The sequence below is a fragment of the Canis aureus genome, chromosome X (genome assembly GCF_053574225.1).
Source record: "Canis aureus isolate CA01 chromosome X, VMU_Caureus_v.1.0, whole genome shotgun sequence".
Lineage (NCBI taxonomy): Eukaryota > Metazoa > Chordata > Mammalia > Carnivora > Canidae > Canis > Canis aureus.
Genome location: NC_135649.1, coordinates 53,372,571 through 53,386,967, shown reverse-complemented (window position 1 = coordinate 53,386,967; position 14,397 = coordinate 53,372,571). Strand labels below are relative to the sequence as shown.

The window sequence follows — 14,397 nt, the reverse complement described above, 5'->3', positions numbered from 1 at the left end:
TGATGTGGGACTCGATCCCAGGACCCCAGGACCACACCCTGGGCCAAAGGCAGGCACTAAACCACTGAGCCACCCAGGGATCCCCTCATAATATGTTTTTAAAATTGTTTGTTTTTCCTTGCTATTCATTGTGATCTCTCCTTTTTCATTCGTGATTTTATTAATTTGTGTCTTTTCTTTTTTGTTTTTAATAAGGCTGGCTGATGGTTTATCTATCTTATTAATTCTTTCAAAGCACCAACTCCTGGTTTGTTGATCTGTTCTACAGTTCTTCTGGTCTCTATTTCATTGAGTTCTGCTCAAATCTTTATTAACTCTCTTCTTCTGTTTGGTGTAGGTTTTATTTCCTGTTCTTTCTCCAATTCCTTTAGGTTCAAGGTTAACTTGAGTATTTGACTTTTTTCCAATTTTTTGAGGGATGCTTTTATTGCGATGTATTTCCCTCTTAGGATTGCTTTTGCTGTATCTCAAGATTTTTGAATGGTTGTCTCTTCATTATCATTAGTTTCCATGAATCTCTTTAATTCTCTAATTTCCTCATTGACCCTTTCGTCTTTTAGCAGGATGCTCTTTAACCTCCATGTGCTTGAGTTTCTTCCAAATTTCTTCTTGTGATTGAGTTCTAGTTTCAAAGCATTGTGCTCTGAAAACATGCAGGGGACAGTCTCAATATTTTGGTATCGGTTAAGACCTGATTTGTGACCCAGTATGTAGTGTATTCAAGAGAAAGGTCCATGTGCACTTGAGAAGAATGTGTATTCATTTGCGTTTGGGTGGAAAGTTCTGTATATATCTGTGAAATCCATCTGATCCAGTGTATCACTTAAAGCTCTGTTTCTTTGGAGATGTTGTGCTTAGAATATCTGTCATTTGCTGAAAGTGCCGTGTTGACGTTTCCTACTATTAGTGTATTATTATCTAAGTATGTCTTTACTTTGGTTATTAATTGACTGATATACTTGGCAGCTCCCACATTAGGGGCATAAATATTCATGGTTGTTAGGTCTTCTTGTTGGATAAACCCTTTAAGTATGCTATAGTGTCCCTGTTCATCTCTTACTACAGTCTTTGGGATAAACTTTAATTTATCTGATATGAGGATGGCTACCCCAGCTTTTTTTGAGGGCCATTGGAATGGTAAATGGTCCTCCACCCTTTCATTTTCAGGCTGGAAGTGTCCTTAGGTCCAAAATGAGTTTCTTCTAGACAGCAAATAGATGGGTCTTGTTTTTTTATCCAGTCTGAAACCCTGCATCTTTTGATGGGATCATTAATCCATGCACGTTCAGAGTTACTATTGAAACATATGAATTTAGTGTCATCGTAATACCTATTCAGTCCCTGATTTTGTTGATTATTTCCTTGGGATTCCTCTTTCTTTTACAGAATCTTCCTTAATATTTTTTGCAGAGCTGGTTTGGTAGTCACATATTCTTTCAGTTTCTGCCTATCTTGGACTCTTTTTATCTTTCCTTCTATTCTGAATGAGAGCCTTGCTGGATAAAGTATTCTTGGCTGCAGGTTCTTCTCATTTAGGACCCTGAATATATCCTGCCAGCCTTTTCTGGCCTGCCAGGTCTCTGTGGAGAGGTCTGCTGTTAATGTAATACTTCTCCCCATATAAGTTAGGGATATCTTGTCTCTTTCTACTTTAAGGATTTTCTCTTTATCTTTGGTATTTGCAAGTTTCACTATTAAATGTCGAGGTGTTGAACAGTTTTTTATTGATTTTGGGGGGGTCCTCTCTATCTCCTGGATCTGAATGCCTGTTTCCCTCCCCAAATTAGGGAAGTTCTCAAGTATGATTTGTTCAAATATGCTTCCTGGCCCTCTGTTGCTCTGGGCACCCTCTGGAGCTGCAATTATAGACAGATCTTTCTTTCTGAAGCTGTCATTTATTTCCCTTAACCTTTCCTCATGGTCTTTTAATTGTGTTTCTCTTTTTTTCTCAGCTTCCTTCCTTGCCATTATCTTCTGTTCTGTGTCACCCACTCTTTCTTCTACCTCCTTAACCTTCATCCATAGAACCTTCAGTTTGGATTGCATCTCATTTAATTGATTTTTAATTTCAGCCTGATTAGATCTCAATTCTGCATCATGAAGTCACTTGAATACTTTATGCTTTTTTCCAGAGCCACCAGTATCTTTTTAATTGTGGTTCTGAATCGGCTTTCTGACATTGAACTGGAATCCAAATTGTGTTACTCTGTGGGAAAGAGTACCATTTCTGATTCTTTCTTTTGTGGTGAGTTCTTCTTTCTAGTCATTTTTCTCAGTGCAGAGTAGCTGTATTAGCGGGCTGCATCAAGAGTATCAACCACAACCTAAGGAAATTTCACACTAGATGATTCTACAGAGGTCAGAGATTAGAAATTGAAAACAAAGATGAGAACAAAATAAAACAAAGGACCACTAAAGTGAAAAACACATTTTAAAACAGTAGTGAAAATAATAGGCCAGGAATCCTAAAGAAGAAGAGAAAAAAATAGAAAGAAAAAAGAAAAGAAAAAGTAAAACGAAAGGGGAAGAAGCAAAAGGGGTGGCCTGGGAGATGGTGGTGGTGATGAAGTTGTAGTGAAGGGAGAATGTAGTCTACCTGACGGTTTCTAGAGGTCGATCCTCTTGTAGGTGACTATATTAAGTTCTAAATATTAGAAGATGCTCAGTCCCAAATTTATATACTCCAGAAATACTTGTAGATGGCCCCAACATTGACCACCAAAACATAAATGAGATAAAAGAGGGGGCCAGAATGGGAATTAGGAATCTCACAGAATGAAGCAGCATGGTATACCAGTTGGTTCTGGGTACATGCTTGTCATATTTTAGATAGTATTAACTTCCATCATTGTTGAACAAAATGAGGCAGAGAAAAAAACAAAAAAGAAAACAAAACAAAAACATATCTTGTATATCCCCCCAAATTAAGTAGAGTATGTTGAAGGGAATCTAGAAGTGGAAAATATATCTAGGACCTGTAATTGTAGAAATATGAAAGTCAGAAAGGAAGAATCTTAAAAATGAAGAGGTGGTAAAATATTGTAGTTAAGGTGGGAAAAGAGAAAAAAATTGGAAATTTACAGTCTGATACAAAACCGAGTTGTACTGGAAAAAAAAAAAAAAAAGGAGGAGTATCCTCTGGTTCTATATACTGTAAAGCCCTCGACTTCCCCTGGAGCTTCCAGCACTGCTCTGTCAAGAACTTGGTTTTCCCCTGTCCTTCCAGCTGGTCTTCTGGGGGAGGGGCCCGCTGTGTTGATTCTCAGGTGTGTGCACCTGGATGAGCTGCCCAGCCCCCTGCCAGGTGCAGGGCTCAGTGGGAGCTGTTTATCCTGTGAGGCCCCTGTTCCCTGGTGGCCCCTCTTGGTCCCAGGCACAGGGACACAACGAAGAACAACAACACTGGCGGCGGCCAGCTCTCCAGCTCTAGAGTCAGTTCCCCGCAGTACCTACTGCAGACTTCGGGTCCACACTGGCCTGGATTCTCCCGGCAGGCGGGTCATTGATCTGCATAGCTTGGGGACGCCCGGTGGCAGGAGAGTCCTCCGCTGTCCTGTTCCCTCCCCGCCTCTGCCTGTCTCGGGGAGAGCTCAGGATCGTGGGCTGTGTCCCTTGCTCCCTGGGATCCCGGGCCTGCGCTGCTGGAATTGCGCTCCCGGGGTGCAGCCCCCTCCGCCCGGAGCCGCCGCCTGAACTTTTGAGGCTCCGCCGGGCGTGCTCCAACCCTTTATCGGGCTTGGCCCACAGTCTGTGGCACGCTCTCCCCCGGTACACTTACTCTCTGAGTGACTCTGGGAGACTGAAGGCCCCACTGCCCCTCCTGCGATTCTGCCTGTTTTCCCTGCTAAGTGCCTTTCCGTCTGGGAAGAATCCGGTGCGGATTTTTAAAGTGCTTCCTCCGGACTGGGCTTTTCTGTCCCAGAGGCTTTTACCACCTGTCCTTAGCTTGGCTCCTCTTGGGGCCCCTCCCCCACTTGATTCTTTTTTAATTTTTTTCCTCCTTCCTACCTTGCTAGAAGTGAAAACCCTTCTCTCTGTCGCGTTCCAGCTGTTCTCTTTAAATCTCAGGCCGAATTCGTAGGTTTTCAGGATGATTTGAAAGTTACCTAGGTAAGTTGGTGGGGACCGGTGACTTGGAGACCCTACTCCTCTGCCATCTTGCCCCGCCTCCCTGGAATTACTTTTAATGGCCACACCGAATATTCGTAGTTGATTGTAAATACAGAGAGCAGGGAGGACATGCATTGCAATGCACGGCAGTGGCCCAGACTTAGGCAAGAGTACATTTTGTTTTTTGTTTTGTTTTGTTTTGCTTAGATTTTCTTCCTAATATTACTTTAGGTATTGGACGTGTGGTGCCTGGCTTTCAATTTCTTATTAACTGCTTTGTAATGCCTACTTCTTAGGAGGCCTTTTAACATGATCTTTATTTCATCTAAGCCATTTGCAGCATTGTTTTTGTTCTTTAAATTAGTCAAAGGATAGTTAATTATTGTACTCTGGAGTTAAAAGTCTTTGTGAATTCAGATACACATTATATAGATGTCTAAAAACAAAATACTCATTTTTAAATATGGTGAAATATAAATTGAAAGCAACTGCCATCTGTGGAAAATTTTTCATAAATTTTTTGACTAGAGGAACAAAGAAGATTCCTACTGTATACCAGCCTTTATACATTATCCAGTAAAATGGCATTTCAATAGATTCACAGTGGGTAACATATGGAATACTCCATAAACCCTGATTAGATTTAATAATGTTTGTATCACTGTTTGGGAACATGTACAAGGAGATGTGACAGCCATATATTATTAACATCAAAATAACTCAGAAAAAAAGCTCCTAATTAAAGCAGAACTGATTTAGAAACTTAGCAAATTTGCAGCCAGAAATAACCACCTACCCACCTGCCCAGGACTTGGGACTTTCTTTTATGCATTACAAAACAGGCTTGCTTCTTAGGACTGCGAGATGGCCACTATGAAAATTTTAATGGGCTGTGACAATACCATTTTCAGCCTGTCCAGAACAGCACAAAACCTAGTCTCAGGAAGGACAACATTGCTGTTCAGTTAAGATTTCAGCCAAGTGGCATCAAAGGAAAGCAAGATGTGGTCTGCAGTTGTGCTGAGCTGCATTCAATGGCTCTCTGTAATTAATTAATATCCTCCTGCTTGGCAAATGCGCATACATTAAACTCAGCATCACAATAGCAAAGATTCACTCATGGTGGGCCTTGGTAATGGATGCACACTTGTCCTGTGGAGCAATGTATGTAGGGCATTTGTGTTTTCATAATAGGAGTCTCTGTGCTTTTTTAACTAGGTCATTTCTAAAAGAGGAAAGAAGCAGCAGGTTAAAGTAAACAGGAGAAGGAGGTTGCTTGATTGGACAATTTGAAAATCTGGTTTAGAAAGATTCTCTGCAACTTCTAAACTGAGTAGTTACAATTAATTTCTGTGCCTGTGTTCTGAAATATAAGCATGTTCAACAGGCTTTATTTTTGTAAACAAGTATCTGTGGGCTTAAGAAAGTTCTTTTTTATTAATTTAACCGTTTTTCAGGGTTGACATTTTCCTAATACTTAAATTGCCTTTATTTTAGATGAAATTTTTCACACCTTTCCCTAACAATCCATATAATTCATTCTTTCTTAACTCATCTGAAAACAAAGATGCCCCTCCAAAAGCAATCACTCTTTTTCCCTGTTGTAAGCTTTGAGGCATATATTTTCCTGTTTTGTAATAATATCAAACCATATGGGTATGTAGTATTGTTGGGTATATTTTAATTATATTATTATCTTGCCCTAAAAATGTATTAGCTCTTTAACTATTAGGTTATCATTTTCCCTAGATCTAGCATCTGTCATTGCTCTTGTTTAATGTATCTCAGCTTCAGTCCAATCTAAATAAAATGTCTTTTTTATTGGCTGAGAGTCCTAAATTGGTAGTAAATGTGCAAATATTTAAATTATTTTCCACATGTTCTTTTTAGATACTTATCCTTATTTCCTACTTTTATCGTGACTGGGAAAAATAATTTATAAGCTGAATAAATATTCTATTTGATTCGTAAAATAAGTTCAAGATAATTCTTATATATATTAGTCTATGTAGCTATATTCATCATTTTTGCTAGTCTATTATTTTTATGTAAACTGTTTCATTCACCAATGAATATTAGAAAGCACTATACATCATTAAAAATCTTTATTCATAGATTAAGTATTTCCCAAGATATATTACTATATAAACATATTCTTTCTCCATCAAAAACTGTCTGTAAGGCATCAAGATAAAAATGATAATGTATTCTACAGACAGGATAAATCAAAAGTGATAAGGATGAAAAAATCAGATTAGACATTCCATTTGCCTACTCAATATGGTGTCTCTTGCTCAGGTTTCCATCTTTACAGAACTTACTGGGTATGTTTCACCCACACTGCAATCAGATTTTCTTTTGTCTACCATCTACTGTTCAGTTAATATGTGTTTAGATGTGTGTTTTATGCAAAAATAACTAACTGCCTAACATTTTGGCACATTTTGCTCTTATGGCTTGACAATGCCTGGGCATTTGTGGATAAATGACATATATTTTTTTCTTTGTACATGAGTGAAAATCACTCCCCCCAACTACATACCTCACTTAAAATGAGAATACATGAAGATGCTAAAAGGAAAACTCCAGTAAATCTTTTATCAGAATGATTCAAGTATATACAGTAGAAGCGTGCATTAACAGAGTATTTTGTTTTGAGACTTTAAACTGAGCACTAGGGGTCCCTGGGTGGCGTAGCGGTTTAGCGCCTGCCTTTGGCCCAGGGCGCGATCCTGGAGACCGGGGATCGAATCCCACGTCGGGCTCCCGGTGCATGGAGCCTGCTTCTCCCTCTGCCTGTGTCTCTGCCTCTCTCTCTCACTGTGTGCCTATCATAAATAAAATAAAAAAAAAATTAAACTGAGCACTAATATACATAACCTGTTCTATCATTTATTTGGAGCTTATCTCTGCATCTAAATTTCCTTAGACCATTCAATGACTGCTTTCAGTATTTTCAGGCATCAACATGTCTTCTTGGGCACCTGGGTGTTACAAAAGAGAGAACACACAGGAGGAAACCAGCCAGGTTCTCTACTTGTGGGCAGCTTAATCACAGATTATTCTTATTGTTGCTATAGCTCTAACTCCATTGCTGTTCTCTGGGTGACTCTGCTGAATACTTAGAAGTCTTCTCTTGCCTTTTTGACAAAGTAGCCCTAAAATGTAAGTGTCAAAGTCTATCTAGGCACATCCACTGGCACTTTTTCTCTCCTCCCTTCATTTCTACATGGAGACACACACACATACACTTTCTCTGGGCTCCTAAGCAAGGCCTATGCAATATTAAATTGCCAGGGGAGAAAGAGAAAGTCACTGACCCCTCTAACTTCAACTGGCACAGAACCCAGACTACTTAGATACATAAGTAAAAATTTGGATTCATTAAGAGTGTGTGTGTGTGTGTGTGTGTGTGTGTGTGTGTGTGTTGAGTTTATGATCTAAGTAGAAGTTTGCCTTTTTATTACTGTGGTGAAAAATACCTGAAATCTACCTTCTTAACAAAATTTTAAGTAAAATACAGTATTCTTAACTGTAAGCACAATGTTGTATCACACATCTAGAAGTTTTTCATCTTACATGCCTGAAACTCTATGCCCAATTGAATAGTATCTCCCCATTTTCCCTTCCCCCAGCTCCTGAAACCATCATTATAATTTCTGCTTCTATGATTTTGACTACTTTGGATACCTCATATAAGTGATATCATGCAGTAATTGTCCTTCTGTGTCAGGCTTATTTCACGTAGTATAATGTCCTCCAGGTGCATCTATGTTGTAGCATATAGCATATTTCTTCTTTTGTGTGGTTGAATAATATCCTGGTGTATGTATATGCCACATTTTCTTTACCCATCCATTGATAGACATTTAGATTCTTTTCACCTCTTGGCTATTGTGAATAATGCTGCAATGAACATGTGAGGACAAATATCTCTTTGAGATCCTGCCTTTTTCTTTTTTTATCCCAAGTGCTGACTTTGAATAATACAATGACATTGAAACATACATGGTTCCTGAAGCTTCATGAAGGTGGTGGGCGTGTTCTGTTACTCCGCAGCCCACTGGAATCTGTGCCCATCCGTCCTTCCCAAGCCGACGCAGACGAGCCAAGTTGGCCATGCCTGAGAATGTGGCACTGCGGAGCAGGGTGCTTGCCGAGGCTACTGGTGGCTGCAGCAAAACTGCCGATAAGGACCATGACAAGCTGACCCAGATCCGCTTCAGCAACATTCCTCGGCCAAAGCTATTGCTGATGCTATTAGAACAAGCCTTGGACTAAAAGGAATGGATAAAATGATTCAAGATGGAAAAGACGATGTGATCATTAGAAATGATGGTGCCACCATTCTTAAACAAATGCAAATGTTACATCCAACAGCCAGAATGGGGGTGGAGCTGTCTAAGGCACAAGATATAGAAGCAGGAGTTGGCATCAACCACATCAGTGGTCATCATTCCTGGCTCTCTTAGATTCCTGTACCAAGCTTCTTCAGAAAGGGATTCATCCAACCATCATTTCTGAGTCATTCCAGAAAGCTTTAGAAAAGGGTATACAAATCTTGACTGACATGTCTCAACCTGTAGAACTCAGTGACAGAGAAACTTTATTAAATAGTGCTACCACTTCATTGAACTTAAAAGTTGTCTCTCAGTTATTCAAGTCTGCTTTCTCCAATGAGTGTAAATGCAGTGATGAAAGTGATTGACCCAGCCACTGCTACTAGTGTAGAACTTGGAGATATTAAAATAGTTAAGAAACTTGGTGGGGCAATTGATGACTGTGAGCTGGTAGAAGGGCTGGTACTTACTCAAAAAGTGGCAAATTCTGGAATACCCAGAGTTTCAAAGGCTAAGATTGGGCTTACTCAGTTTTGCTTATCTGCTCTCAAAACAGATATGGATAATCAAATAGTAGTTTCTGACTATGTCCAGATGGACTGAGTACTTTAGGAGGAGAGTACTTTAGGAGAGTACTCAATTTAGTGAAGCAAATTTAAAAAATAGGATGTAAACATAAACCACATCTTCTTTATCCATTCATCTTTCGATGAACACCGAGGCTCCTTCCACAGTTTGGCTATTGTGGACATTGTTGCTATAAACACTGGGGTGCAGGTGTCCCGGCATTTCATTGCATCTGTATCTTTGGGCTAAATCCCCAACAGTGCAATTGCTGGGTCATAGGGCAGGTCTATTTTTAACTCTTTGAGGAACCTCCACACAGTTTTCCAGAGTGGCTGCACCGTTTCACATTCCCACCAACAGTGTAAGAGGGTTCCCTTTTCTCCACATCCTCTCCAACATTTGTGGTTTCCTGCCTTGTTAATTTTCCCCATTCTCACTGGTGCGAGGTGGTATCTCATTGTGGTTTTGATTTGTATTTCCCTGATGGCAAGTGATGCAGAGCATTTTCTCACGTGCATGGTGGCCATGGTACTAGAGGGTATTATGCTGAGTGAAATAAGTCAATCGGAGAAGGACAAACACATGGTCTCATTCATTTGGGGAATATAAATAATAGTGAAAGGGAATAGAAGGGAAGGGAGAAGAAATGGGTAGGAAATATCAGAAAGGGAGACAGAACATGAAGACTCCTAACTCTGGGAAACAAACTAGGGGTGATGGAAGGGGAGGAGGGTAGGGGAGGGGTTAATGGGTGACTGGCACTGAAGGGGGCACTTGACGGGATGAGCACTGGGTGTTATTCTGTATGTTGGCAAATTGAACACCGATAAAAATAAATTTATTATTAAAAAAACATTCTGGAAAACAAAAAAATTTAATTTAATTTAAAAAAATAAAAAATAGGATGTAATGTCCTCCTCATACAGAAGTCTATCCTGAGAGATGCTCTATGTTTTCTTGCATTACATTTCCTGAACAAGATGAAGATTGTGGTGGTTAAGGATGTTGAAAGAGAAGACATTCAATTCATTTGTAAGACCACTGGAACCAAGCCAGTTGCTCATATTGACCAATTCACTGCTGACATGCTAGGATCAGCTGAGTTAGGTGAGGAGGTCAATTTAAATGGTTGTGGCAAACTGCTCAAGATTACAGGCTGTACAAGCCCTGGAAGAACAGTTACAATTGTTCATGGATCTAACAAATTGATGATTGAAGAAGCTGAGCGCTCCATTCATGATGCCCTATGTGTTATTTGCTGTTTAGTGAGGAAGAGAGCTCTTATTACAGGAGGTGGTACTCCAGAGATAGAATTGGCCCTGCGGTTAACTGAATATTCACGAACAATAAGTGGCATGGAATCCTACTGCAATCATGCTTTTGCAGATACTATGGAAGCCATTCCATCTACACTAGCTGAAAATGCTGGCCTGATTCCCATTTCTACAGTAACAGAACAAGGAAACCAGCATGCCCAAGGAGAAAAAATTACCAGCATTAATGTCTGAAAGGGTGATATTTCCAACATTTTGGAGGAACTGGTTGTCCAGCCTTTGTTGGTTTCAGTCAGTGCACTGACTAGCGACTGAAACCATCCAGAGCATTCTGAAAATTGATGATGTGGTAAACACTCAGTAATCGGATTAACACTGGCCAACTGGTGCTGCTGTGGCCACTAACTGCTGTGTGCGTCTGGAGTGGAAAATCACCTTCGTGTTTTTGCTTTTTAGAAGATTTGTTTCCTTTATGAATCCCTACGCCTGGTCTTCCAGTTGGCACTTGCTTGAAAAATTGTATTGACACAACTTAATTAAAATATTAAATGTTTGATTTCAAAAAAAGAGAAACATATATATGGTTCCTAAGATCATGTAATTTTTTGAGATGTCAAAAATACCTACAGACAGCAAACACAGTAAAGATAGATTTGCAAACCTAGTTTACATCTATATCACAAACTGAACACTACTGAAGGTATTTGGTTATTGTTTGTTTTCCTCAAGCAGAAAAATTTCACACGGCATAATTTATCTTTCCAACAAAAGAAAGAAAAAAAGGAATGCATTCTCAGGAAGTAATACCACTGTATTTCAAAAACTTCTTCCACATAGAGCATCTAAAAATGCCTTTCAGAATTAAAGAATGTGATTTCATACTTAAAACATACATTAAATTGATGTTAGAAAAAGCATAGCATCTATTAGGGATGCAGTAAAATCAATAAATTCTTATATATATCCATGTATAGTCACATATACATATACACATAAATGTGTACATAGAAAATCTTAAAAATTAAATGAAGAGTTGTTAACAAGCATAAGAAATATGTTGCAAAAATTATCTGTCTAAAAAAACTCTAACAAGAATAAAATTTTCCTAGTGGACATTCTGGCTCAGGGTCAGTCCAGAATAAGCTATTACCATATTGACTAAACTGAGGGAAATATTCTGAAATGTTTTTCTTCCATGATGAAGATACTATTAGATTAGTGCTCCTTATATCCTGAAATGCACTTGTTTTCAACCTTGTAAAAATTTTTAGTAAGTGAGGACGAGATTAGGGTTATGGTTAGGGTTACATGAACATCTAAAGAAAGTTCATATAAGGTGATGGCATGAATGCATTCTGATAAGTGAATATAGATCTTCAAAGCTCAGGGAATTGGGAGTTACAAATTTAATGTCAGGAGTGACAAACAGCCCAGATTGTGAACAAGCAAGAGTCCTCGATAAGCAATCAGGTTAGAAATACGAAGTATATTTCAAGGCCATTTTTTTTTTACATTCGAGTAATATGCCTGTCTTTATGATAGTTTATTGTAGGTAAAATTTAGGATGATGTTGCCATGTACTTATTTGATCCTTTAACCCTGTTTTAGAGATCACAGGACATACAAAAGATGTGCAAAATTTACTTTAACTATCATTTGCCCTCAATCTAGAATAGGAAGGCTTACTGTAAAACATACAACTAATTTAAATAATATGTTCAAGTATTTCCATTAAAGAAATCAAAGTATTCACTTTTTCTCATATTAGTGCTTCCATTTTATCTGAATACTTAAAGAATCTAGCATTATTTACAGCTGGTAGTAACTTTAAAAAATTTCCATTCTAGTTGCTTATTTTGCAATGGGAGACATGAATCCTACAGGTTACCCTGCCATGGAAAAAAGGCATGAAATCTCTGTGTCAGTTCATAGGTCTTTCAAATATACAGATTTGGCTCTTTATGAGTAAATTTTGTTTGGCAGACTTTTCCCTTTTTGTTGCCACTTCTTTACCACGTTGGTGATTTTAGTTAAGGAAAGATAAATAAATGACAAAGCATTATCAGCTGAATTTGAAACTACAACTTGGACTGAAAATGCATTATTAGAAACTATCTATAATTCAGTACAAGAATCCCAAAACCTGAAATGGACCATATTAAAACAAATGTAAAAAAATGATAATAAAATGCCCAAAGAATTCAAAGAACTATTTTACAGTAAGAAATCAGTCCCAAATACCTAGACATTCATTCCAAAGCAGCAGCAGATATAGCAGAAGTACCTGGTATAGTAAAAATTTAAAAATAAAAAAAACAGTGTACAGTAATGATGAGAGTTATTTGCAGATACTTGGCATCATGTCTAATTAATTTCATAACTATATATAGTTATTGTTGAGTCTATAATATTATGTCTTAAAGTCCTTTATACCCTAACTCTGTCACTCCCCAAAATAATAAAAGTCAATTCCTCAGGGACATACCCTTTGCCAAAAGTCATACTGACTACATATTTTGCATCATTGGCATTTGTAGTTAAATGACTTTTTATGGTCATTGGGAACTGTTACCACAGATTATGGGATAGGATATTTTGCTCTCTTAGCTAAAGTTATAATTCCAGACTATTCTGTGTTTTGAGGATGTATCAAAGCCAAACAGGGATCCATGGGTGTCTTGGCGATTTAGCGCCTGCCTTCAGCCCAGGCCGTAATCCTGGAGTCACGGGATCGAGTCCCTCGTTAGGCTCCCTGCATGGAGCCTACTTCTCCCTCTGCGTGTGTCTCTGCCTCTCTCTCTCTCTGTCTTCCATGAATAAATAAATAAAATCTTAAAAAAAAAAAAAGCCAAACATATTCAGACCAAGAGCATGTTCATTGAATCAATAAGAATGTTAATGGAGCGCTGTTAAGGTACCACCGTGATCTAGATTGGATTAGATGAGAGGAAGTCTCTGTTCTATTTTCCTTGGCTTTGCAGTTCTCACTGTTTTCATAGAGGCTTATCTCCAAGTTATCAAAGAGCCCAAGTATGGAACCCCGTGTTTCATAGATGGTTCAATATGTCATCTTCCAAACAACTCTTCTGTTACCAGTTAGGTTCCTACAAACAAGTAAGATGATACTCCTCTGTATAAAAATCATTGATTACTTGCCTCAAAGAAAACTTGAGAACCCTAATATGCATTCAATACCTTCCCAGGTATAGGGAAGAAAAGACTTGCCATATGTTCCTAAGTTTGAGAGGTGGCTCTATACAACAAACTGATAATAGATTAAAGGAAGAAAAGATACACAGATTTAGTAATGCTTAATATGATGTACACAAGGACATCACAGGGGGAAAAAGTGGATACCTAAATAAGTGGTGAGATTTGAGAGCTTTTATGCCATCTTATGGGAAAGAAGATATAGGCTACTTAGAGGAAAAGACTTTTAAGAAAGATGAATAGGAACATAGAAGAATAAATGGAAGATATGATAGTGTGTGACACAGTTTGGGTCATATGTCAACTTCTAGTCTCCTCTTCTTTTTTAAAAAACGATTTATTTATTTAGAGAGAGAGCAAGTGGGAGGAGGGGCAGAAGGAGAGAGAGAATTCTGAAGTAGACTCCTCACTGAGCATAGAGCCTGCCAGGGGGCTTGATCCTAGGACCCTGAGATCATGACCGGAGCCGAAATCAAGAGTTGGCTGCTTCGCCAACTGAAGCACCCAGGCACCCCTACTCTCCTTTGATAAGAGTCAATCTTCCTTGGTTGATGAAACTCCCAGGAAGATTTATAACACACGAGTTCCTTTTAGAGGATATGTCATTAAGCAGATAAGGAGAGTTCAGAGAAAGCTTCTCCTTACATTTGCTGTTTTTCCAAGTGCCTTCAACTCAAAATCAATCATATGTCAAAGAGGCATGTTTTAGGTGGCCTGTTCTGCCACCTATCACAGTCTTATCTTCCTCTACATCTCCCTGCATACTCAAACTATGTTTTCCCATAATAGTTAGAGTTCTTTGGTAACTCCGGATACATTTATATCTTTCCTCATGCTATTCTCATTGTCTGGAATGTCTTCTCTCTAGATTGAGAAATCCTTCCTATACTTCAAGA

General features: G+C 38.7%; 1 protein-coding gene, 1 long non-coding RNA gene and 1 pseudogene across 7 annotated transcripts in view; 2 read left to right on the top strand and 1 right to left on the bottom strand.

Annotated features, from left to right (window-relative positions):
- DIAPH2 (diaphanous related formin 2) overlaps positions 1 to 14,397 on the top strand; it is a 1,055,757-nt gene that overhangs the window by 768,121 nt on the left and 273,239 nt on the right. The window lies entirely within an intron of this gene.
- On the top strand, positions 6,812 to 10,691 carry LOC144308033 (T-complex protein 1 subunit delta-like; annotated as a pseudogene).
- Positions 6,815 to 14,397, bottom strand: part of LOC144308034 (uncharacterized) — a 115,933-nt gene continuing 108,350 nt past the window's right edge. The window contains exon 8 of one of the 2 annotated variants that reach the window (XR_013374678.1): positions 6,815 to 6,938. This is a non-coding gene — a long non-coding RNA (uncharacterized LOC144308034). The remainder of the gene's footprint in view (positions 6,939 to 14,397) is intronic. The other variant, XR_013374679.1, reaches the window with a different exon arrangement.